Below are 25,744 nucleotides of genomic sequence, written 5' to 3'. Positions count from 1 at the left end.
TTTACAATTAATAAGAATTTATTTAATGGTGTTCGGAGACGAACTTGGATTTCATGCAAAGAAGAAAAGAGTATTTCGCTCAGTTTGTTTTCTACAGCTCTTCTGCTCTTATTTGTGGTTGTAACTTTTTGCTTACCACGCCACTACCGTTACCACCAGCGTCAAATAATCGTCCACAATAAGCATTCAAGCACGGCTTTGTTCAAAAATTTATCTCACAACTATGATTTGACTCGACATATTTCTTTTGTGAAATTGCCTTCAGCTCTTTCTAACTTTAGCTGTTAACGCTAAAGCTTTTCTCCTCATTTCATTATGAACTTTATGTAGTATTTTTCCACCCGCGGTCGCTTTACTTTTATATTTTTTATAATCAAAGATTGATTATGGGCAATTAGAAGAGTTATGTGAAGAAGATTCGTTGAAAGCCAAATTAGTGTGCATTAATTGAAATTGTTTTTTAAGCAAGATTAATTAATGCGAATTCTATAAATCAAAGAAATTAAGAACAATTAGAATTAATTGTTCAATCAATGGTACTCAAACAAATCTCCGGCAAATATTATTTCACTAATTTCTACTTAGAGTTTTGTCAGGTAAATATATATGCTTTGCAGCTTTATAAAAAGACAGCTTGTATTTTTGAGCCCAACCATTATAAAAGCATCACTTGCAAACTGGTTGATCTGCCACATCCGCTACCACAACGTAGGCCACACTGAAGACCGGAAGTGACCGTAGTGCGCATTGACATTAATCGAACTGTATTCTCCACAAGCTACCATACAGTGACACATGCTGACAAACATATAAACTTACACACTTCTGCTGTTTACTGCAATATACCGACTACTCCTTTCGCTGCAGCTAATCACTCTGGTTGTCGTGTGTCGATTCTTACCACATGATAGACTAGACTCCAGCAACTTGAAGACTGCAGCAGCACGAGCAATGGTCCGCAGTAATGAGCGGAGCTCTGATTCAACAGCAGCTGCCTCAAAATGGCCGATGGCGCTTACTGCCAGGAATACCATCCGTCAGTTGTCGCTAATCACTTGCGGCTGCCTGCAACACAAGAAGGAATAGAAGAAGAAGAATTGTTAGACACACATGTATAAAGCAGTAGCAATAATGCTGGCATTGTAAGTTAGTAAAGAATTTAGTTTAAGAATTTACACAGAGGAAACAATATTTACTACTTTCATCTTGCTGCAGAAGAGACATATACGAGTAAATCCAAGCAATCGCTAATACGTCTGCAGCAATTTACTGCCACACGCTAACAATTTACAGTTGCGATTGGCGGCTGCTGCCAATGCACTGGCAATGGCTTGGGTGGCAATGCAAAGACACCACCACCTAGCAGCGGACCAACTTGCAAAAGAATCTTTAGCTCTTAATGAGGCCGTTGACAGAAGAAATAAAGAACGTGCTTGGTTCAAGCGAGAGTCATAAACCAAATCTTTAACAATTTTCCAAGACTTTTCTAATGAATGAAGCCAATTTGATTCCGCCAAGGTCTAATAAATTCCTACTAGCGTTAAAAGGAATTGCAGAACTTTCCAACAAATTAATTCAAGATAGTTGATTATTAATATGGTAGAGTTCATATCGAAATTATTATTATTCCCTTCTCAAATTGATTTTTTTTTAAATTGCAGCAGGTAATTGAAAACTGTTACTAAATTAACGTTTTGCCCTTCACAAACTACAAACTAGAGTGCAACCAATACAAGGCGGTAATACAACATTTAATTACACAAAAGCTCGAATGCATCAGCTTATATATTTCTTGAGCCCATAGACTGCACGAAAAAGTCTTTAGGAGTGAAATTAATAGCACACTTTGCCACCAATTAACGGGAGAAAAGAAAATACGCCACCTATCTAATGTGCAACGAGCACTCGAAAGAGGCCAAACGATTAATTTGACAATTTATCGCCGCGATTTAAAAAAGGTGCTGCTGTTGCAGAAAAGAGGGAAACGAGTCATGCGGCGTGGCACCAATAACGAATGTTCTAATAAATCTTTTTAAATGTACACGCCTCTGCAGTTTTGTGGGCAAGCAAAGTCATGTAGCGTCATTAATTTAACAAACAGCGGCCGCAACGGAGTGAACAAACGAATGTGACAAGGAGTAGCCGCATCCAGGCCGCTGGACAGGCAAGCAGGCAGTTAGACAGCAGCTGATTAAAACATCAGGAAGTCTCAAATGGTAGCAGGCGTGAATATGCATGCATATTATACGAGTGTTTATGCAGGAGCTACTCGTAGCACTTTGCACGCATGCTCTTTGCTGCGTATCGATGTTGCACCTGTCACCCAGTCGCCGGGGTTTCGGATGCGACTCAGTTGTACGGACAACGACGCACAATCTAATCGACCTGTGCTTTTTGGCATGCGCTTCGACGACACATTAAACGAGTCAACAAAACGATTACACGCATTCGCGGAGACGACATTTTATATCAACTTATGCTCTACGAACACCTGAAGGAGATTGTCAGCGGCACTCGTTTTGTGTTTTGTGTGGTCAAGCTACAGTTGTTGTGAGTAGTTATCCACTCTCTACTTTTCAGTTGCTTATTGTTTATTCTGTTTAGTATTCATTTGTGTTCTACCATGATCAAATTCAACTTGATATTGTCGCAACGGATGCTAAAGTTTGGACAATAGTTTTTTGGCATCTGTCCAGTCATATAAAGAATGCTTCAATGAGTAGAGATTTAAAAGTTTTGACCAAAAAATATAGCACTTCGTTAATATTAACTGTAAGAAATCACCTTTGATACGATTACAACATACGATTTTCCACACTCAATACTATATTCCCTGATTTAACGTCCCAAGGAAATCCGAATCAGATTAGAAATTTGTCGGCCTTACTGTAACAACTGGTTTAGCAGCCAATAAGTATTGTGGAAGCTACGCGCATAAAGAAATTTATCTGTATGACACGGCTCCAATTGCAAGCACGAACACGGCCAAGTCACTTGCTTGCCACTGTGCCGAGATAATAAATGCGTTTTGTTGCGACTTTTATGCGACACTTGCCACATACTTAGGATGTCCATCGTGGCTAGAGCATATGCAAAAATGTGTGCGTTTGCGCTCCGAAGCATTCCGTACCACATGTTGCTATTCAAGTTATTGCTGTTGATTGTGATATCTGGTGGGTATTTATGTGGTGATTAGCAATTAAATCTGAATTGAGTATTATTTACGCATTAATCGTTATTAGCTGTTGCATTGCCTCGCCGCGCATGCGCCTATCATGTTTTCATGTCTGTATTTAAATTGAATTGGTCGGTGGGCTACTCTGACAACAACAGGTTTGCAACAGCAGCACATTTGCGCATATGTTGGCGAATCTTGGCGGTCGCACTGTCAACACACGATGATGAATTGCTTTGGAGTCGCATTGGTCAGATGTTGCGACCGGCGCATTGCGACTTCGATACGATTTGGCAGTTGACTGCCGCTGACAATGACTTTAATGGTAACAATTGCTGCTCCTTGCGCGCTTCGTAGCAGCGTGCGTCGTAAGTGGCACAGTGAGTGACGACGAGCGCATATTTTGTCATTGCTACTGTTACAATACTTTTCGTTGTTCGCGGTATACAGTTAGCTGGCGGCATGGTCGACAAGGTGAAATGAGTGAGTGATTGCAGCCACGCGCTGCCATCACAACTTCGGGGAATTCGTTGAATTTGCGCACATATAACAGTGTATTTCAATATAGTAACATATACAGTAATATTTGTGCAAACAGCTCACCGGGGAGTAAGGAAAATAGTGTCTTTAATGAATTAATTGCATGTATAATACTTTGTAAATACCATCCAATCGTATTAGTTCATTATAGATATATTAGAGGTGCAGGGACAAGCTGCACATTTTGAAGAACTGAATATGCAAGGCGAAAGTGTAGCCATTAATATTGTATATTCATTAGTTACTTCATTCCCGATTAGTTTTCAAAAGATCAGCTCTATTATTTTAACCCGCGCTCATTTTTTTTTAATTTTAAAGAGTAATTAATTTTTCCCGTTTTGGTTGAAGAGCGGCAACATTGCAATGTATGAATACGTAGTTATATACAGCACTCATCCCACTTACAAATTTTGATTATTTGGCAGCACCTACACAAAAGTACTTTTGTAGCAATAATAGTAAACATGGTATTTACCCACTCAGCACTCCAACGAAAATTACAAGCAAACACTTCAGAGTCTGTTGAACTGTCAACCGAGCCAATCGCCCAACTCAGCATTTCCATAATTTACGACATTATTCTTATTTTATGTATTTTGTCATACTCTGACTCATTGCAGTCAAAAAATCTTGAGCAAATACTTTTTATATTTACATACATATACCATAATATGTATGGTAAGAGAATTTACTCTTTTAATATTTTAAGAGCGAAAATTGAAATTGATTACCATTGCATTACTATTTACTACATACATTACTTTCCTTCATTATGCTTCATTACAAGTGCAGCGACAACCAGGTGTTCATTCTCATTACTACACACACACACAGTGTGTCAGTGGAATTCAGACAGAAATACAGTAAATCTGTCGATGCGACACACATGCTTTTGATGGATCGACATTACATACAGGCATAACTAACGTCAAATAGCTTGTCAGTTCGACAGGCAAGCAGCCAACTAGTGCATAGTATCAGATTTCAATTATTGTCAGACGGCAGTAAGCTAGACACTTACTCATATACTTACATATGTGTATAGGAAAATAAGTAGATAATTTCGCACAATTGGATATATAAGTGCATATCAGAAAATATGAAGTTAAATAAGTGCAAATACATACATATATTCGATTTAATTTATTTTAGATCATTTTTAATTTAAATAATTCTCATTATTTTTAATGCATAAATATTACAGCTACTTTTAATACTTGTATGCACTTTCATTATTCTACAAATTTCTACAAAGCACTGAAGTGAGTAAGTAACAGACAATTTCTGTAAAACGAAGTCAGATTTTTTTTTTTTAATATTTGAATTTTATTGCGGTTAATTTTCCTTAGCGCCATATCGCTTCGCTTTTCACAGACTCAGCTCATTTTCATGCGTATCTAAAGACACTTGCTGCTGCGCTGGACCCATTGTTGCAGAGCGCAGACCGAGCTCTTTATACATGCATATACATTTCGGCAGATAAAGTTGCAATTGAAGACGCATTTGTTGCATTAGTGTCTGCAACCTGCTATTGTCTGCGACTTTGTTTTCGTTGTGATTTCGCAGTAAATTGATACGTAACTGTCTCGTGTGGTATTTTTGTTTTTACTACCACATAATAGTCTGCTGTTGGCACGTAAATGTTATGCTTGAGAAGTCTTCAAGTTCAGTTCACACGCTTTCACTAATGTGCAGTCGGACCGATTCCGCGCCCGATAAGCATATGAGTTGTTACGAAATAAAAAGTTGTGAGTCGCATGCCGCAGATACTGAAACTTTTTCTGAAAGCCCTGCACAAACTCAAGATTTGAGCGAAATAAACTTCCAAGATGCCTTGGCACTTCTAGCCTCAATAAGAATAATTTTTGTAAGCACATTGCTGAAGCACAATGCCTCGGTTGCAGTTGTAAGCGTTATATCATTTACCAGCAACATTGGCACGTGATTAATGACACCGAAAATCCTGTAAATCCATGTTATATATTTCAAATAAATAATATCGATTAGTCGTGCAAACGCTTTGACTGCGTATATCGTAAACATGCTCATACTTCGGTATATTTGGTTATTTGGAACGCAATTTGTACCGCATGTCGGCGGTAGTCAGTCAACTCGTGCATGTGATTAATTTGTATGCCTAATTTTCTATGCGGCGCGTTTTTTATCAGTTTGACAAAATCTGGGACACACAAATCACATAAACACATCAGCACTCGGCGGACAGCTTGTCAGCGCCGCGCTGTTTGTTTCAACTCGCGAGAGTCGCACGAATTGTCACCGCTCGGCGGAAAATTTGCATAGAGCTATGGGTATTTTCACGACTACTCTGAACAGCTGATGGTTTATCTAGGTACATAACTATTGCTTCGGGTTTTTTTTTCGCTGTTGAAATCAATTTGATCTCCAAAATCATTAAAATCGAATGTTCGAATGCTAATATAACAAATAACATGAAATAGCAGTGTGTATGGGAAATGCAAATTTGACTCGAATAAAATGACTCACCAATGGTGGACTGCAGGCATCGGTGGCATTTTGTTTATTTCTCATACGTGAGAGCTGAAAAAGAATAAGATGCATTGGCATTAGTTAAATATACGATAAATATGTGAATAATGAATAAATTGAAGGTTGTGAGGTTGGCAAAGAGAGTTGTACCGTTAATTAAAAATTTAGTTTTTTTTTTGTTTTTTGTGCATAAATCTAACTAGCTTTTTTCGAGTTATACCGCAGTTTAAATATAGTTTATAAGCAGCAGCAAATTTTTTTATTTTTATTATTTATTTTTGTTTATCTTATTGTCATTCAAAAGCTTAAGACAATCAAATAATGGATGTCAGGGCAGCTCTATAACCGGAATGCCAACCAATTTGTATACAAGTAGATCAATGAAAATGCAAACTCCAATCATTTTTGCATATTGAGTTATTTTTAAGAGGCATGCTTTAATTTCGAAAATAGAGACTCCCTCAAGCTTTTTTTTATTAAATTAATTATTTTTCAAATGAACATTTTATGCTGGCTTCGCAAAGAGACCAGCAATCACTGCTAAATAAAACTGCCAGCAATATACAACAAATCTGGCTCTCCCTAAAAGCCAAATTCATACGCGACACTTCGCTGAATGCAGAAACTTTCATAGAAGTATTTGCAACTGATGAAGCTAGAATTCCCTCGAGACGCATACATGCGCACCTGTGACTCAGCCACGCAAAAGTTTGTGCAACATATTAATGTAAAATTAACACACTCATACACTCACACAAATTCGTGTAGCTTTGTGTGCGTGCGTTTTTTTTTTTTTTTTTGTATCAAAGGCGAACATTTGCGTTGCGAACGCGGCGTGTTGGCTACGTGGCGCTGCTATCATTATCCTTCATTATTATTTATTATCTTGTATTCGCTTGTTATTGCAGCTACCAACAACAAATGCAGCAACAATACAACATCGGTGCTACGTAACGAAAGGCGAGCCGATTATGCCCCGTCCGAACGGCTGCCCGTCGGCACTTGGCTTTGCTCTTAAAGCATTGCCATTTTCTGCTTTTGCTGTTGTTGCTTACAGCCCAACGGATGCTGCAGCTGTTCAGCATCTGTGCCGTGTTGGTGCTGTTCACTATTGTCATTACACGCTTAAGCCGTGTTGTAACAGCCACTAATATGAAATTATCTTTTAGCAAACAGGTTCTCACCTGAAATTTAATAATTGTGCCAAGTCTTGTTGTCAAGGTATGTTGGCCAAGTACACATTGCACTTCCTTCTTCAGCTGCAGTGCGCGGTTGTGGTTTTCGATTTTTGGCGTTTTGCCGTTTTGGCGTTTTCGCTCAAGCGCACCCTTTTGCGTTGCCTTTTTCAGCAAATTATGGCATTTTAAGCGTTTTCAGTTGCATTCCACCAACTACTTAATTCCGACTTTTTCCCCACTTTCGTACACATGTATTGACATGCACACACACACTTCTAAATACATATACATATGTGTGCCATTTTGCAGATCTTTTTACGTCAATTTGCTTATTTGTTGTTGCTGCTACTCTGATCGGTGTATTAAAATGCGCGTTCATCACAGAAGTGCAGCGGATGCAATTGCCATATTTGTCAGATTGTTTACATTCCTGCAATATTTCAACATCCACTTTGCCATGCTGGCCGAGCAGTGTTGTCTGTTTTGGCTTCGCTGACACGGAAGACACGAGTGCGAGCCCTTTGTCGTGTATTCAATGGGCTTTTGATGCATGTCACCGCGGTGAGAAGCCGAGTTAGTGACTGCTGATGATATTATTACAAGAAATTAAGATTTTCTCACTGATATCTGTTTACAGGTGAAATATTGATAACTTTGCTGTTTTTATACAACTTTTTGACTTTCTTCCTTCTCTTAATGACACTGCCTGAGTCCACTTAGAACTTTACACTACTAAGCTTAAGTGTGTTTACTAAGCGCAAACACTTGAAGCACGCATCACACACATACATGCATACACGTACACTTATGAATTATTATCATTGCTTTTATTTCTCACTAATGTACGTTTATTAATTTTTGTTGTTGCTTCAGCACTTTCAACTTTATTTAATGCCTTTTACTTTGACTAATTGCTTCAGTTAAACTGTCGACTCGGGTTTTAGTGCTCACACAAAGCTGTACTTAAGCACCGAGTCAGCCTATTACAGGGCGAAAACAAAATATGCATTATTCGTATGTGTACATACATATAATGTAATGGCGGGTAACAAAAACAGCGCTGCGAACACAAAGGGCATTAGCAAAAAAGCGGCGACAGTGACGGCGGCGACAGAACAACTCGACAGACTAGATCGTAGAAGTTAGGGGACTGCAACTTTTACTTTGGCAAGCAGTGAGTGACGGCTGGAGACGACTGCCTTTGTTGTTGTGCGCACAGGCAAACGTTAAATAAAGAAGCGCCAACGTCAACACTTTTATGATAGCTTCAAGTCACAGCGGTGACCACGATAATGGCGACAACAACAAAACGGACATAGAGCGACATCATAATCGGAAGGCCAGCTAAGTTGCCATTACTTACAGTATCTGCGAAAGGGCATATGTGTATGTATAGAGCTAGCGCAAGTACATCAAAGTCGTACTCAATTAGCCGACTTGGCTTTTCTTTACAGCACTATATGTATTTGTTGTAATAGCGCGTATAGTACCAAGTACGAACAGATATATGTTGGTTTGTCAGTCGTGATCTGCACAGCTAAAGGGTTATATCAGCAGTCAGCAAACTTTTTACACTCATTTAAGCCGAGCTTGAGCGCATGTGCTCATGTTCATTACATGTTACAGCTACTTTTTGCCTGCACTTCACTCATCTCTGCTTTTCTGATTTCTTAGCTCAGTTCTTTGGTTGATGAAGATGAGTTGCTAGTATTGCTGAAAACTAAGTTGATTGGCGACGGCAAATAAGCCGACTTGAGTTGTCGACCCAAGTTAATCTGATTTTGAGATTTCAATTTGTTGAAGTCTCGCAAAAACTGTTCAACAATAACCAATAGAGTTAATACTCGTATGTATGTATATGTGTTGGCACTGTTGTAAAAATAAGTAGTTCGTTAGCAGCGACAGTAGCGCTTATGTAGTTCCAGATTTGAAGCTCAAAAGTGGGTTGATTCCTACCTTATATTTATTTTGTATTGAATTGTTCTGCTCATTGTTTGTAGGCATTTTCAGCGCATAGGTAGAACAGTTCGTGACTTTGTCAAAAGTAAATCGTGCGCATCTGCCCAAAACTGAACGAAACACTGACAGCATTAATATAAACGTGTCAGCGATTTTTTGCGCTCGTAGGCAGTCAGTTGCTTTACAGATATGAGAACGCGTATATATGTATGTGTACAATTGATATGGATCGTGCGATGCTGTATAAGTATTAATATAAGTATGTATGTAGTTCATGCAGTGCGCTGCTACACATGTAATTACTTAAACTCAGTTATTATTCGTTGGAAAATTATGTGCGCTTTGTTAGAGCTCTCCTATAAAATTGCTATAATTTTTTCATTTAATCACAACTATTTCACAACAGATCAGATTAATTTTGGTTTCAGACTAGAAAACGTTTTAAAAACTTACACCGAATCTTAGAATGCGAATGAAGTCAGTTTATGAAAGCGTACGAGTATGACGCAAAAGTCGTTTACCAAAGGTCAAAGTTTCGAGAAAAAAACAGTGCAATTAAATTTAATAACATTTTACTACAAACAACTGGTTTTTGTGACCAAAGCATATTTATAAAAGCATACGTAACAACTTTTGAGTAGTTTATTTGTGGAGTAAAATTTTATGAAGAATATCTAGCAAAACAGAACTCACACTTACGGTTATATCAACCGATTTAAACAATTAACAAAAATACTGCCATTTATGTTGCTTTAATAGCGACTTTTTTCATTGTGAAATATTGAATAATTTATAAAATATATTTCATGAAATGAGCATATTTCATATTTCATCGCCCTTAATTAACCAAACACATCGCCATGGAGTATACTTTAAAGGAACAGCTGATTTAAAAGGCAGCGAGATCAATTGACTGGTATTAATTAAGTGGGGACTACTGTGTGCGGCGAAGAAGGTAAAGTGAAATGCCACAAACAACATGAAAACAAGGCACACCCACGAATAAAATCGCAGCAACGAATTTTCGAACAATCGTTTCAAGCAGCAAACAGTGTGCTGTTAAGCTTCAAGCACTCAGCTAGCCTTTACTAATACCAATTGCTGTGGCTCAGAAAAATCCTTACCGCTTCATAGCCAAAAACTGGTATGCCACAGTGCACACACATATATAAATAGGCGCTTGCAGAAATATTTTTATGTGGGCGGCAAAATATTTTTCGTGTACTTTTCTTACTTTTGCTGCCAATAATCTTGTTTATGCCGCTTTTCTTAGCCCCTTTTGGCGACGTGCCTCCTTTTAAGGCGCGCGGCAAGCGCAAATGCCACGCCAAAGCGCTCGATGCCAACACAAGAAAAGCAAATATAACTCCACTACCCGCATGTGGACCGTGCTTATATTTATATGTATACAAATGTATTTACTCATATGCATGGACAACAAGTCGTGGCAAAGTTCTCAACTTGAGGCATATTTTGAAATTCGTTATAGGAGAAATAATATTTTATTTGTAACTTTATAACAGTACACATAATATGGATCCGTATTCATCCATGGTACAATTAAAATTAACGCTTATAGAAAATGTTATCTGCTGGGAAAGAAACTCGAAACGGAAAAAAATCTTCCAACTCGACATCGCAAAGCTACTGTCGTCGCCGACACCGAGCAAGCCATCTTTGAAGACAGCACACACAAATAAGGACTACCCATTGCAGCCGTTGACACGATACGACACAATATTTACTTAAACGTTCACATACTCGTAAATAATTGTCAGCGCTTATTTGTATAGTTATGCGGGAATATCTTTTTAATAAGCTCTTTTATAGCGATTAACGCCGAGCCATTGACAGCCTAAATACAGAGTGGAGCAAAATTTCGTTATTAACCCAGAAAAGGTTCAGCACATTTCGATATGCTCTGCTGTGTTGTGCTGCGCCACACAGCGCAACCCGCGGCAGATTAGCGATGTGGTTAATTGTCGCTGCACCACAATGACTACTGTTTGCTCCGCACGTTGGCGATGACGATATCCAGTTTTGGCAGCGGCACGCAGCCGCAGCCAGTCCCAACACCAAATGAAAAATTACAAATGTGCGCATTTAAAAACTCATTAAGCCCGACACATGGCAACGCGGCGGCTCAGAAGGTCCGGACAAGCACATTGATGGGCCGCTGGGAATCAGACTCGAAGTTTTAGCGCTGACTGCTTGTTGGCTGTAACTGTTCCTCTTACGAATGCTGCATCTTTTTGGGTGTACACATGCGCACAGGTGCAACAGATGTGTTATATGACTGACAGTGTGATGGACGTACGGACGGACGGACGTCGGGACAAAAGCACCAACAAAAAGAGCAAATTAACTGCTGGTTGAATTCGTACGTGAGCGGCGCAGAACACAAATTAAATTTGAGTATCTTCTGTTGCGGTAGGGTTTGGCCAAACAGACATCGAGAAGCGCAAAATTCTTAGGCGAAATGTTGAAAATAAACGCTCAAAGAGAATTGCAGCCGTAACGAAAATGATGATGACAGCAAATGAAAGGTTCATGCGAACGAAATGGGCAGCACAAGTATGCAACGAACACACGATTACCCACACATATATAGATGTGCAATTGAGTGTTGTGTCAGCAAAGATACAACGTTGTAAGTTGGCTTGTTGCTGCTTCTTGCCATTTCGGCCAGCGCGCAACAGATGTGTTGAAGCCTTCTACCAGCGCGTTGCGCCACCTTCACCCATGCTGTTTGGTCCCTTGCAGAAAACTGGTTTTGGTGTAGGAAGCATAAAAACTTGTGTTGCAAGATCGATTCTAAGAGATTTCACTTTTTACCCACACTGCGTTGGCATGCCACACACTCTTTTTTGTGGCCGTGCAATTGCCAGCTTTAGCGCGTGTGTGTGTATATGTGCTGTGTGTTAGTGTGTCTTAGCGACTCAAGCGCACAGCACAACATGCCCATCATCATTGTCGTCAGTGATCATCGGCTTTGGTATTGCAACTCCGCAGTCACTGGCTGACAGACGGTTAAAGGTGCAGTCACAGACACAGCAGCTGCCACAGCACAAAAACAGCGACACACTTGGCTATACATATATACATAAGTATATGTGCGTTCGTAGTCCGTCGTCAGCCACCGTCGCCAATACATCAGACACATGGTCGTGCAACATTTGCCACAGCAGTTGCAGTTGTTGTCAGTTGTTGCTGTTGCCTTAACTAACTGCTGCTGCAGCAGCTTCTCTTTTGGCACTTGGCGTATGCTTGTTTGTTTCTGTTTTTGTTTTTGCGGCAATTGTTGTTGACTTTATCGTGCATTGTCAGTTGGAAATGCAACGGAAAACACATAAATTTCGCGCAATTGCAGCGTTCGGCACTCGCTGCCTTGCCCACTATTGTGACAAGTTGCACATTCTTTTCAGCCTTTTGCAGTTGTTGTTGCGGCTGTGTAGTTGCAATCAATGCTGGCGATACGCGATTGGTATGTCATAAACATTGGCATTGATTTTTGATTTCCACTGAATGGGAATGTGACAGCATGCCTCTGCGCGTATCGCAGTCGAACGCGCGCGAAGTCTTTCGCTGCCGCGGCACGTCAAATATATTACTACAAGCATATAGCCAAATGCAAAGTATGAAATGAGAGTACTACACTAGGCTGGAGCAGTTGCCTTAAGTGCGAAGTGAATTACACAGTTCAACTGGAAGCTGCATTTAAAAATGCTGAGTTTGAAAAGCAAAAGCATAAAATTTATTGTAGACAGCGCCAAAGCAAACAAAACTAAGATTCAAGCCTTTATGCATACCAATATTTCAATTCTACCTTCGCTTTTACACCGACCAACATTCACTCAAATGTCATTAAATGTGACTGCGAACGCACGTTAAAGCCCACAAAAGTCATAGTTATGGCGCTGGTGTTGGCGCAGCTGAAGCAAACAAAAAAATAGTTAACACAATGTTAGCTGCATGCAACATCACTTACGACAAGCCAACAAGCAAATTAAGAATGAGCGAAAACAAATTAACTAAACACGCATCCTACAACTTGCCACACACAAGCCAGACTCAACTCGTGCAACATGTAACACAAACAACGACACGAACATATGCAGCATGCCACGCACATTATTAAGTGCCGACACCAATGTGCTAAAAGCAAATTAAACGCGAATGCAAAGCGTGCTGAATAAGCCGCCAACTGATTTGCATTTGCTTTAGCTTTTCGATTTGCTTTTATTGAATATTGCTTGTTCGAATGTCAGCTTTAATTTGCCACTAAATATGGCAGGCATTAATGCACGACTAAAACATGTTTACGCGCCGCTATGCGCATGTTGCAAGCCGCGCACGCGTTGTGTCTGCAGGATTTCTTAGTTTCGAACAATAACTACTGCCGGCTGATGGTGCGTGAAATGTGTAAGCCACTTATGCCACGCCACGCAATGACAGCAGACCGCCACTTGCAGGATTTCCATTTGTTTGTGGACTATTTTGTTTCTCCTTGACGGCCGTTTAATTAGAGATAAACAGGCGATAAGCGTTTAAATGCAGCTACTATTCGCGTTGACTTGAGCGTAATCGCAATCTGAAAGCACTTTTGCTATTTTCTACAAAATTTATAAATTAGTAACAATCAATTTTTCTGTATATAAACCAACAAAAGTGGTTATTTGACATAAAAAATATTTGTTTTAGACATTATGTTGTGTTAAAAGCATCTTCCCCGAACTGCTACGGCTGTCCTGGGTTCACACAACATAAAAAGTGTTACATAAAAGACAGCTTAAATTAACCCTGAAAAATGTTATTTACTCCTCTCATTATAACACTTTTGTTAAAAGCACTCTAGGTTTGATTTACTCGTTTGCAACTTCTGCGAAACTACCGTTTAATGCTGCCAATATTGAATAAAAAATTATAGGTAAAATTCGACAAACGCCTCTGGCGAACTCTAGTTAGAAAATATGATGAATGCTAATAAAACACACACACATATTCTTAGAAATTTAGTCAAGTAGAAAAAGCAACTAGAGAGCGTGGTGAAAAATTGATGTCAACAAGTATAAATGTACGCAGACTGGCTTCAACTGCTAAATTTATTTACTTCGCTTTGAGAATTTTTCATTTAAGAAATCCACAAAATCATTTCTTGAAGTCGTGGATTTAATTTGTGCTTAAAGAGTCACACAACAAAATGTGGCGTCTCGCGGCTGTAGATAGAAGGCCAAATGTAGATAACTGCCATTGCAGGTAACTAACTGTAGTGTAAGGCCGAACGAGCGACTATCAGCGCGAAGCCGACCGTACGAACTCCGTTCACTTTCAGTCAAGTTTTAACAATTCATGAAATGAGGGCAAGCAAATCAGCCAAACCACCAACTGGCTAGCAGACAACGTGGGAACCTTTTGGAAAGCGCAAGCACACCGATTTGTGGATTTTCAAATAAGTTTCAAATTAAATGTCTTCGCATAGGCAAAACCACACACATTTTTATGTAAAGTCTTATCCAGACCGTGCGGCAAGCCGACGCATTAGAAAAGTGCTGAAGAATTGTAATAGTTTTTTAGAAATTTTTTGAAAATAGTCCATTACTAACCACAAAAGCCCTTCTTTAGTATATTGTCTAAAAGCGACCTGCTTATCCGCGTTTGGAGTTATACACTCCACAAATAAGCCTACTGTGTGTCAACTTTTAAGGGCCTTCCACACGGCAGCTTCGTGCGCTGAAGTTTGTTGCTTGAACGGATGGATTGTCAATAGCTTGACATTTTGCTGCCACTTGTCAGTTGGACAGAAGTTATTGGCAGCTATTCTTAGTGGTCAGCAGTCAGTCGCAGTAGTTGGCTGCAGAAAAGCCACACTATGTCGAAAGGTAACCCAATACACACAGTTGTGTGGGGCGGCAATGGCTACGCTACTGCTCTACTGTCGCACTGTTGCGGCTGCCATTGAACTCTGCACCACTGGGTCCCACACGAACAGTGTTACTTGTGTGGTGGATATTGTGCTGCTTGCTATACGGCCATTTAACTTGGAATGAGTTGCAAATTGCAGTATTTATTTGTTGGCATTTGCCTACAACACCGGTAGTGGTAGCAGCAATACAACAACACCCGGACAAGCGCATAAACATATGTACATACATATACTTGTATGTACGCTGTACGATAAAGAAGCGTCCATAAAATCTGAGCAGCTGCCACATAATCTAGCGGATGTGGAATTTTGTAAGTTTCCTCCGAAACCGCTACTTACCGCTGCTGTTGTTGCTGTTACTCCATACCGCCACAGCCCGCCACCGCCGCAGTGATTTGCCAGACATGCTGTTTTATGTGCTGTACAACGTGCTGGTTTTTGTTGTTCCAAAAGGTTGTACAGATTGGTTTTATGTTTTTCGGGGCATACAAGCTCGTTTGTGCCACCGCTATGTCCGCTTTTGGCCACTTAAACACTAAAGGCCATAATAATATAAGTAAAGTCCATACTAAAGTTCAATTGCCGAGTTCAGTGCGCCTATAAACACTTGCAACATGCGACTGCGCTAAGCAGCTGACTCCAGTCTGGCTCGTATTCACACACATACGTTCGTAGGTACATTTCATGTATTTTGCTGTTGTTTCGGATTATCTCTGTCCAAGAACACGTCAAGTCTTAATTCCAGCGAATTGAAGTTCAGCTCGTTCGTAGCTTGAATAAAGCCGAGCCAAGTGTAGACTAGGCGGCGCAGAACGGTGTGGATACCAAGCGAAACCGTAGAATTACAAAAATCTCTACATTTTCACTTAAACCCTGCGCACTCGGATCATTTGACTTTTGCGGCTGTAGCAATGTGTAGAAAAGATCAGCAGACAATAAAGACGGAGCTCGGAGTATTACTCCACTTTGAGTACTCTTCTGTACACTATTAGGGCGGCAAATACAAAACCAGTTAAAATGGAATTTTGTAATTGATATGGCATTTTTGCCAACCGCCAGACACTTGAGAGCGGCCAATAGCCACCAGCTAGCTGCCAACGTCTGTCTCGGACGCCGCAAATATCTCGGCCGCTTACATAGTGGAGGCGCTTTACTATTAGGTATGCGAGTGTGTACATATGTATGTACATAAGTATTTCTCTGTGTGTACGAAGAACTAAGTTGCCAACAAACAAAGTGCAACATTCGCCACTTAACATAACGGCGCTAGTGAAGCATTCGCAACGCTGTCCTTTGTTTTTTTTACACTGTGTGCGCTTGCAGCCAGCAAAAAATCAATCAAAGACAATTTTCGGTCTAATGTTTGTACAATTGTTTATATTCGCGTACACGCGTTCACATGTGTATGTATGTGCGGACTACAGAGCAGTCAAATGAAGGCAAATAAATTAAAAGATATGCGTATCTTATCATTTTCCAAACAATTTTGTCAACTTGAGGTAAACTTCTCCTCGCTTTTACATATTTACTAAGGGAGATGCACATATCGTCAAATTTAATTGTTTATTTGATGGCAAAGTTATGATAGAAAATATACTTTATTGTTTAAAATATATAAAAAAAATTTTGTTTTTATACAAAATTGTAATTTATAGAAATTATATAATTTTTTGAGAAATTAGTAAATATTTGATTTTTCTGGCTGATCAACCATTTATATATTTGTATATGTCTGTGTATTTTCTAACACCTGGCAACACTAGTTATAAACATTTGCTACAATTAATGATGTCACTGTCAGTTTGTAATGACGAATAACCAATACATAAACGCAAACCCATTTATCAAATTACAAATCTCAACAACAGCAACAAAAGTTAACAACAGCAAAACACCGAGCCCAAAAACGCGCGATAATTACACACTGTTCCTTTAACAACCCAAGACGCACATACACGTATTTGTTTGACTTTTTGAATATATACGTTTTTTGATTTTGGCCTTACTCATAAGGTTTTTCAAAATTAGTTTCCTTACACACATGCACTTCAGCGCTACAAAGCCATCCCCAAATAATAGCAACAAAGCGGCAAGATCATCGGCCGAGAACAGAACAATTTTCTAAAAACCTTGTGAGCTATAATTTTGGTCGGCGCGTGAGCCTATTCGCTACGAACATGTGTAGTTTTTTGTTTTTGGCTCAGTTTTTTAATCGTTTATTGACTTGTTTATCTGTAAGAAGGCGGAAAAAATGTACGAGTGTGCTTACGTTGTGCTACAAATTATTTTTAATGATGCTGCAAAAGAAACGGACACAAAACGCATTTACCATACACACAGGCATACCAAATGTATGTACATATGTGAAGAAAAGAAGCGCGCACGCATGCGCTACAACAAATACATTGCGTGTTTTCGCTTTGCTGGCAAGCGTTGGCTGCTAGTGTGTTGCGTTCTCGGCATTGATCAAATTATTCAATTGTTGGCTATTTCTTAAGTCTGCTGCTTTTTCACATATATATATATGTACATATTTATTTCTTCTTATAAACTATTTTTTGTTACTTCCTTTCGTCTCATTTTTCAATTTGCTACACTGTGCTTGATTTTTAATTGCTTTGCGCTGTTGTTAAGCCTATTTCAAATTCTATATTTATTTGTGCTCATTTACTTTACTCTCTTATACAAAGACACATAATATTTTGAATATTAATATTTTTCTATGCGAGTGTTTCGCAAATTTTCGCGCTAATTTTATTTATTAAACTTTTTAATGAATCTAGGTTTAAAATTTAAATAAATTGAGTAATACTTGTATTAAGCTATTTTGACTTAATATAAGATCAAAAAATTAAACAAAAACAATAATTGACTCTTTTAGAAATCAAGTACAGGCATTTCTACTCAAATTATGTAGTTTAAATATTAAAGCATATTCTTTCGAAAACTAAATACCTTATGTATATAAGCAAAATTACAAAAAAATTGAACTCACCACAAAATTTGTTCGCTGTTTCGCAGAGCATCACTCTTCAACGTCAACTTTTTCGGCCTGAAGGCTCAAGTTTCACACTAGCTTCAGTCAAGGACGAAAATCAACAAAAAAACTGACAGCAGTCAACAATAACGACTGCACCAGAGCTACCAAAAGCAAAACAACTTAATTTATCTTTTTTTGGCAACTTTTTGACAGGAGTCAACTGACAGTTCTCGGTAGACACAGGAGCATATACGTGTTTAACAAAAAGAGCTCATATTTCCGTAGTACAGAATTTGACCAGTTTGTCTGTTGGTGGTAAAATTCACCATTCAAATTTCATGGCATTTTTATGTAATTCCTATATTTTTCGCCAACTGCAGTGTTTTTAATATAAGTGTATGTCCATACGTATGACAAATGAACGTATTTGTACAAAATATGCCCACGTGAAAGCTATTTTCTCTTCGATGCGAGTTAAGTTCGTCAACGGAGGCTTCTGTTCGAAATATTCGTTTGTACTTTACAAGCGCTCGTTCGATTTGGCTGCTACGTAACTGTTCAATTCAGAACTGTTGACTTTCAGCTGTTGTCGCTTAATTCAAAAGCAAATAACAATACAAAACAATGGTGTCGATTTGCGGCTTTCAACTGCCTGCCGCCAATTCAGTTCATTTGTCGGCCCACTAAAAATCTGTTGACTTTGTGATATTCTGGCTTGTGTACTGGTGGTCTGGCCTTTGGTGTTTTCGACGCTCGACGCTTTTTAACAGTTCGACAAGCACTACAAAGCAACAAAACTTGAACAAGCTAATAAATTAGTATTGTTGTTGTTTGCTTTCATTGCCTTCATTCCAGCTCATCACAAGTCAGGCGATCACATTTTTTTGGCTTCTCGAACTTCTTTCTTTTTGGTATGCTTCCAATTCGCACCTGAGTGTTAACTAAGTGGCATTTCTCCAATGTTTTATTTTATTATGTTTTCTGTCTTTAGCGTATTTTGGCACTGTTTTGTTGTATTTATATATTTAACACTGAAACTGCTGAGTCTGGTTAGCAACACTGTTCGGTAAAATAATGAGACACGATCATCTCAAATAGTCAGCCTCCAATGTTTAAAACATGAACAAAGTATACTGTTAGTAGTCATACTTTTTGACTGAACAAACTTAGTAGACATCCGCTACGCTTGGCTAACAAGCGAACTTGTTGCTAGCTGTCGTTCAACTGATCGTAGCAGACGTGGCCAATGCGACAGGTAACTACAACGAGAGTCCCATCAAGGCGCACGAACTGCGCTCACTCCATTGATGTCATAGCAAACGCTTACTCAGGCGCTCATCTATTGTACTGCACCTCCGTTCGGTGCGCGCTCACGAGTATGCGTTCACTAAATTGCTAATCCGATCAGCGCACGAACGTTGTACACACTTATTGTTTTAGAAAACAGAATTGTGTTCCGGAGTTGTTCGGTATGTAAATTTTATAGTTACATTGTATGTATTGCAACTAGCGACCGGCGACTTTAGCACGCTGATCTTCACGAGCTGCACCAAACCGATCCAACACGTTCGAATTTCGTTAAGCGACTTGTGCACATTCCCGGTGCACTCGGCCTTTTTGTAACCTTTTGTGACCATTGTGGTGTTGACAGTTATGTGCGCTCTTTTCGTGCTGTAAATCGATACGCCAGTACGAAAAGCAGTCGAGCTGCTCTATCGCACACATCTCTATAGTAATAACATACAGGTTATACTCTCTCCAGCGATAGTAGTGTATATAATAATTGTTTCACTTTTTCACCTGATGTGGTGTGCAGTCAAGCGTGTTGAAACACAGGTGTACTGCGGTACAATGTAGGTAATGAGTACCAGAACCGAACTGTGAAAGCGCCTAGTGTGGTCTCTCTTCTACTAAAGTATTGTGGTCTGTCTTCCGTTTTCAATTCGTTTCAAAGAGCACACTTAGGCTGCTTTCTCACGCTCCAACTTGCGCTCTTTATCATTAGTAGCTGATATAATGGGAATGATCATTAACGCTTCTTCATTGTGAAATAATTTGTTGACCTCTTCCCGCTTTGAATGAAGAAACTTCCTCCCTCTCTACTTTTTTCATATATATATATTATATATTTTACTATAATTTGTTAACTTAAAAGCAGTTCTTTCACATGTCTAGAACATAGTAATATTATAATATATGCATATTTAGTACATATGTAGGTATACATATATATTCATTTATATATGTATGCTTTTATGAAAATATTTTTTACATACCGCAATTAATAATCTCTGCTTTTTCTTCATTTACTTCTATCTTCATTATTTTTTGGCTTTCAACAACGAATGCGCGTCTTTTACTTCCGTTTTACTGCCATTGGTAAGAATATATATGTGAACACTCTAAATATATGCATTATTTGTAGCAGCGAAATTAGTACATTGTAATTAAGTGCTGAGTATTTTTAAGGTTATAATAAAATACAGCATATTTCTATATACTTATGCTAGTACTAGTAGTAGTAGTATTCGAAAATGCATTGAATAGTTTCAAACGTTTTGTGCGCATGCGCACCGATGCGCTCTATATTTCAAAAAAAATTAATATGATTGGCAAACAAAATGAATGGAGATCATTCCACAATGTTTATATACGTCAGCAATAGAAGACACACTTTTTGAATAGGGCCCCATAAGATATTAATAGAATTAGATTCTAATCGCCTTGTAGTGGTAGTAATCTACTTCCTTACAAGATGAAAACCGCGCGCTGGAAAGTATTTTACTTCAATTTTCACAAATGTTCTATGATATGTTGTGCCCTTTAAGCGTATGTGTAATTTACCCCGTCAGAGCTTCGCCAAAAATTCTACTTAATCCTTGACTCAGTAATATAAACCAGTTCCCAATATTTAGTAGAAAAGCAGACAAGTTCAATTTGATCTTCTTGTTAATTTTTTTTAACAATAAATCTCCTGTGGGTATTACTTATTTTCAATAAATAAAATATTCGAAAGTTGATGGATATTTTATTTACATTCTAAAATTGTAAGACAATCCTCAATAAGTGTTGTAAAAAGCAGTTCAGTCGGCGCTGTCTGATAGTTGTTTGATTTCCGGGTCCGTTCTGATTAAGTAAAAACGATTCTTGTGGAAATGGTTCTGTAACTGTTTCCACATGTGATAGTTTTTAAGGTGTTTCATACAAGTATTAGCAACTCATTCTACCATATGCGACTAATTGTGGTGTCGTTAGAAGGGAGCAGACTAAAACTTAAAAATTATATTTGTATCACTATTTTATAATGAGTTTTAAAACTAAAGAATTTGATAAAAAATAATAATATATGGTATAATTATTATTGTAACCATATAATAGACAACTTTCATAACATGCTGAGCGATGATATCTACAGCTGCAAGCTGAGTTGACACAAACGCCAGCGAAATGGAAATTTGGCAAACAACTTTGCGCACATAGCAGAAATTGACCACAATTAGGAAACTTCAAACCAAAATATAGAACAATACAAAAAATATAATTGAATTGTGCTGAATATAATTGCGAAATCGCGCATAAATGGAAAAATGTCCGATGAAAAAATAATAGTGAAATAAATAAGTAGAGAGTAATGATTCATTAATGGCGCCGTTGTTAAATTACCTCATACAATACAATTAAATATATACACATATACATATACATATATTTACATATGTAGATACACCGGGTTTTTTGTTTAATTCTGCCAAAAGTTCAAGAACAGCACAAATTTAATGGTTTTGCAGTGACACTCTTTGTTGTATACACTGAACCCTATCCGTTGAAAATAATGGCTCTTATGCTAAAATAGACGGTTTTGAGCAGTGTTGAGGGATATAAAAATATTATAAAAAAAGCACTATTATATTTTTATACTATACACGAACTTCAAAGTATATCTCAGTTGATCGGATTTTCACAAAATATATTAATATTTAAATATTTAAAAGTTTTTTGCACACTAACTATTAGAGTCTGTAAATTGTAGTAATTGATAACCTCCACAGCCCTAGGCACACATATGATACTTAGGTTTTAATAAAATGCTGAGCGTGCGCTTATAGGTTCAAAAGCATATTGTAATAAAATATATGTGTTTTATCTAACATTACATACATACAAATATATTTTGCAATGAAAGCAATTTGATAATGCTTACCTCAATGGCGATTACACAATATAGTTTTTATTTCAACGGAAGTTTATTAAATACAATTTTGTTGAAGCGGATTTTGTTAACGCTTCCGTTTTCGCCCGTTTTTATTCATGAAACTATCATACATAAAGATGTATAATATAAAATAAATATTTTTAAATACCATGATTGGGAAATTATATTGTGACAGTTGCATTGACCTTTGGCATTTTTAATTAATTCAAATTGCTTGGGTTGCGACAAATATAACTCCTTTAATACATTTTTCTACGAATTCACCTTTTATACTGTGAAATACCAGTAGCTTGTTTTATGCGCTGCGTCATTTCCTTATCACGTTGACAATTGCTAATAACAACAAGCTAATGCCACCTGTGACAAAATGTCACTGTGTCGAATGTGACCTTTTTTAAAATTCCCTCACACGCAAGTCGGCATGCAAACATTACGATTAGCAACCGCCACCACCACTACCCAAGCCACCCGTATTCTTGTCCCAAACCATGCCGGCCAAAACCTACATACACAGCAATAATGGTAAAATACACATCGGTGGCATATAGCAGCAATCAATTGCCCACGGAAAATAATTAATTACCCTCACTGTATTCGGTTGAACCCATTACAATTGTACGAATTAAATGCAAGTAAATGAAATGGGAAAGGGAAATGCTCACACACGGTCAAACGCATAAGAAGACACCTAGACTCATATGTATTCATTAATTAGAATCTCCAGTAGGGTGATCTGGATAGCTCAAATTTAATTCGTGGGAAAAGATCTACGCAAATAAATATAATAGCTGAAAATACGAAAACAAAATACAAACAGTTATTTCGATTTACTGCCGAGTATTAACTACTTCAACAAAGAATTCAAAACATCTCTACAACGCTTCATTTCTTTTAAGAAAATCTATTTCAATGTATCGACAAATTATATATAATATAATATCCCTGTAAACCCCTACAATTGATCATCTTGACTAGTCTTAACCTACAAATGCAAGTGTTTTTAATAAAGTAAGAATCAAAAAGTTTCTACATACAAATGTAGTTTTTACAGTTATATATGTATTTTTAAAAATTATATATGCCGGCAAGTATAATTTTCAACTGGTTAATTGAACAGAGAATGAACTCGAACTCGAATATGTCAGTAGATATGTGAAGCATCCAAACAACGTCAATCGAACACCAATGACAGTAGCGTATACGCAGCTAACAAATTCGTTTACACCAACAAGTGCTGGTGGTAACACGCGCAGGTAAGTTTGCGACATTTGGCCTCACTGCTCGCCGCCACCAGCCGCCTTCGCCGACAACATGTTCCAGAACGTCGCAGCTGCGGCTGGCTGTGTCGATCAACAATACAATTACTCACGTCACCCCGTCACGGTTGGTTGATTCAGCGCACGTGAATATGCAACATCATCAACGAAAATAATCACCATCATCATTTCCATCAACGACTACGACTATGTTTAATACACTAGTGTTGGAACTAGTGTATAAGTGACAACAAAGCAAATAAACACAATGGAAATGAATATTTTGAAGGTGTCGCTGTTTGTGTCTTAAACTTTTTCTTTCGGCTAAACTAACATCCTTAAATTTAGTGCTCTGGTAACACAATTATTAGAAATTTGGCCGATAACAAAACTTTCAAACCGAATAAATACACAGTTTACTATGATTGCAGTAAATAGAAGGCACTTTGAGATATTTTTGTATATATTTTTTTGTATATTTTTTAAAAAATTTCGTTTTTGTTTAATGTTTTGAGGATTTTTGCGACGATATCCTTTCATAGTTGCGCGCAATATTGCAACAACTACACCCACAAAAATATATTTTTTATTCAGAAAATAAAAAGATTTATTAGAATTGTGATATTCTGAGAAAAAATCGTAAAGGTAACTCTTATTTTTGTTGGTCTTATGACATATTATGGTTATATAGTCAGTAAACTTCCCAGTTTAAATGCCACAAATAGAAGATCCACGCTATTGTCAAATTATCACATAATAAAATTTTCTGCCGAATGTGTATGCTGTAGGTGTCGTTTTCCTGATAAACTTTATCAAAAAGCAAAAAGTTTGCACCAACGGCAAACTATGGCTGACTATGACTATCTATCCGTAATGCTGGCGACAGAAGCCATTTCGTATTGATGAATGCCATCGATTATACAAGTACTTAAGGATGAGTGTGGTAGCCAAGTTGGCTAGTGCGAGACTAACATGCGGTTAGAAGTAAGTTCGAAGCCGCAATGTACACAATATAGCTCTGTCTTATATGATTAAGGACCTAGTTTTGTATTTCTAAGAGTAAACCATTTTAGATGATAAAACTTTCACTGTTCAGTTGTAGTTTGAACTAACGGGGTCTTTAACTTGTGAAAGATCATGTTGGATATGCGGCCAGCTCCTGTCATTGTGTGAATATCGCATTATTTTGCACAGAAAGATGGCATAAACTAGCAATACTCCTTAGAACGTTATCTCAAGTTGTGCTGGCAAATGGCGATGACTGTACGATGCCTGATTTAGTGATGTTGGAAGACGTTATGGTTTCGCGATCTGATTTTCTGCTCCGTTGAATTTTGTGCATCGTGTTTCATCAAGCGATGAATTTACAGAATGAAATGATCAACGCAACCGTGGCAGTGGCAGTGGCAGTGGCACTAACTGTGGTACGATGGCAGTTGCGATGGGGAAGGTGATGGTATGAGTTGATGGCGGCACGCGAACCTTGCTTACAACTTTCAAACAAGGAGGTGGTGCAATCAGTGCGGCACCGTAGAAGTAGCAAAAAACGGCGATTTATCTAACTAGTAATAAGCAAGCGCCGCTAGACTTCAGTCAACGGCTCGGTAAGATAACAAAGAAGGCGTCCAGCGGCAAAAAACATAAACTGCAACAGCGTTTGCTACCCGTTTGATGGCGTTGAGCTTCTGCTGCCTTTTGGCGGCACTGTACCACTCACCGAAAAAAAAGCCGAGCAACAGCCGGAAAGTAAGCGACTGTGGTTTGGCCGCAATTAGAAAGATTGTTAGCAGAAAAAATAGCAAAATAGAGAAGAGATACAACAAAATTGCAAACGCAGCCCCATAAACCAACTGACTGTAAAGAAAACACATAAATTTGTGTTATTTGTAATGACCGCGTTGCGCATCAGGTGCTTTACCGCCTTATTGCGGTGGTTGCGAGCGTATATTCGCCTTGCGCGTGTGCTTGTTTGTTGCCACATTGCGCCAATTCGCCGGAAATGTCGAATAAAG

At 38.3% G+C, this 25,744-nt stretch overlaps 1 long non-coding RNA gene across 1 annotated transcript; it reads right to left on the bottom strand.

Moving 5' to 3' along the window:
- LOC118682163 (uncharacterized) lies at positions 1-19,841 on the bottom strand. Its single transcript, XR_004977836.2, has 3 exons — positions 18,279-19,841; positions 6,221-6,274; positions 1-1,065 (listed from the first exon to the last, which is right to left on the bottom strand). It is a non-coding gene; the product is annotated as an uncharacterized lncRNA (long non-coding RNA).
- Between the last annotated feature and the right edge of the window lie 5,903 nt (positions 19,842-25,744).

The sequence above is a fragment of the Bactrocera oleae genome, chromosome 3 (genome assembly GCF_042242935.1).
Source record: "Bactrocera oleae isolate idBacOlea1 chromosome 3, idBacOlea1, whole genome shotgun sequence".
Taxonomy (NCBI): domain Eukaryota; kingdom Metazoa; phylum Arthropoda; class Insecta; order Diptera; family Tephritidae; genus Bactrocera; species Bactrocera oleae.
Note: the sequence above shows the minus strand (reverse complement) of the source record. Positions and strands in the feature narration are given on the sequence as shown.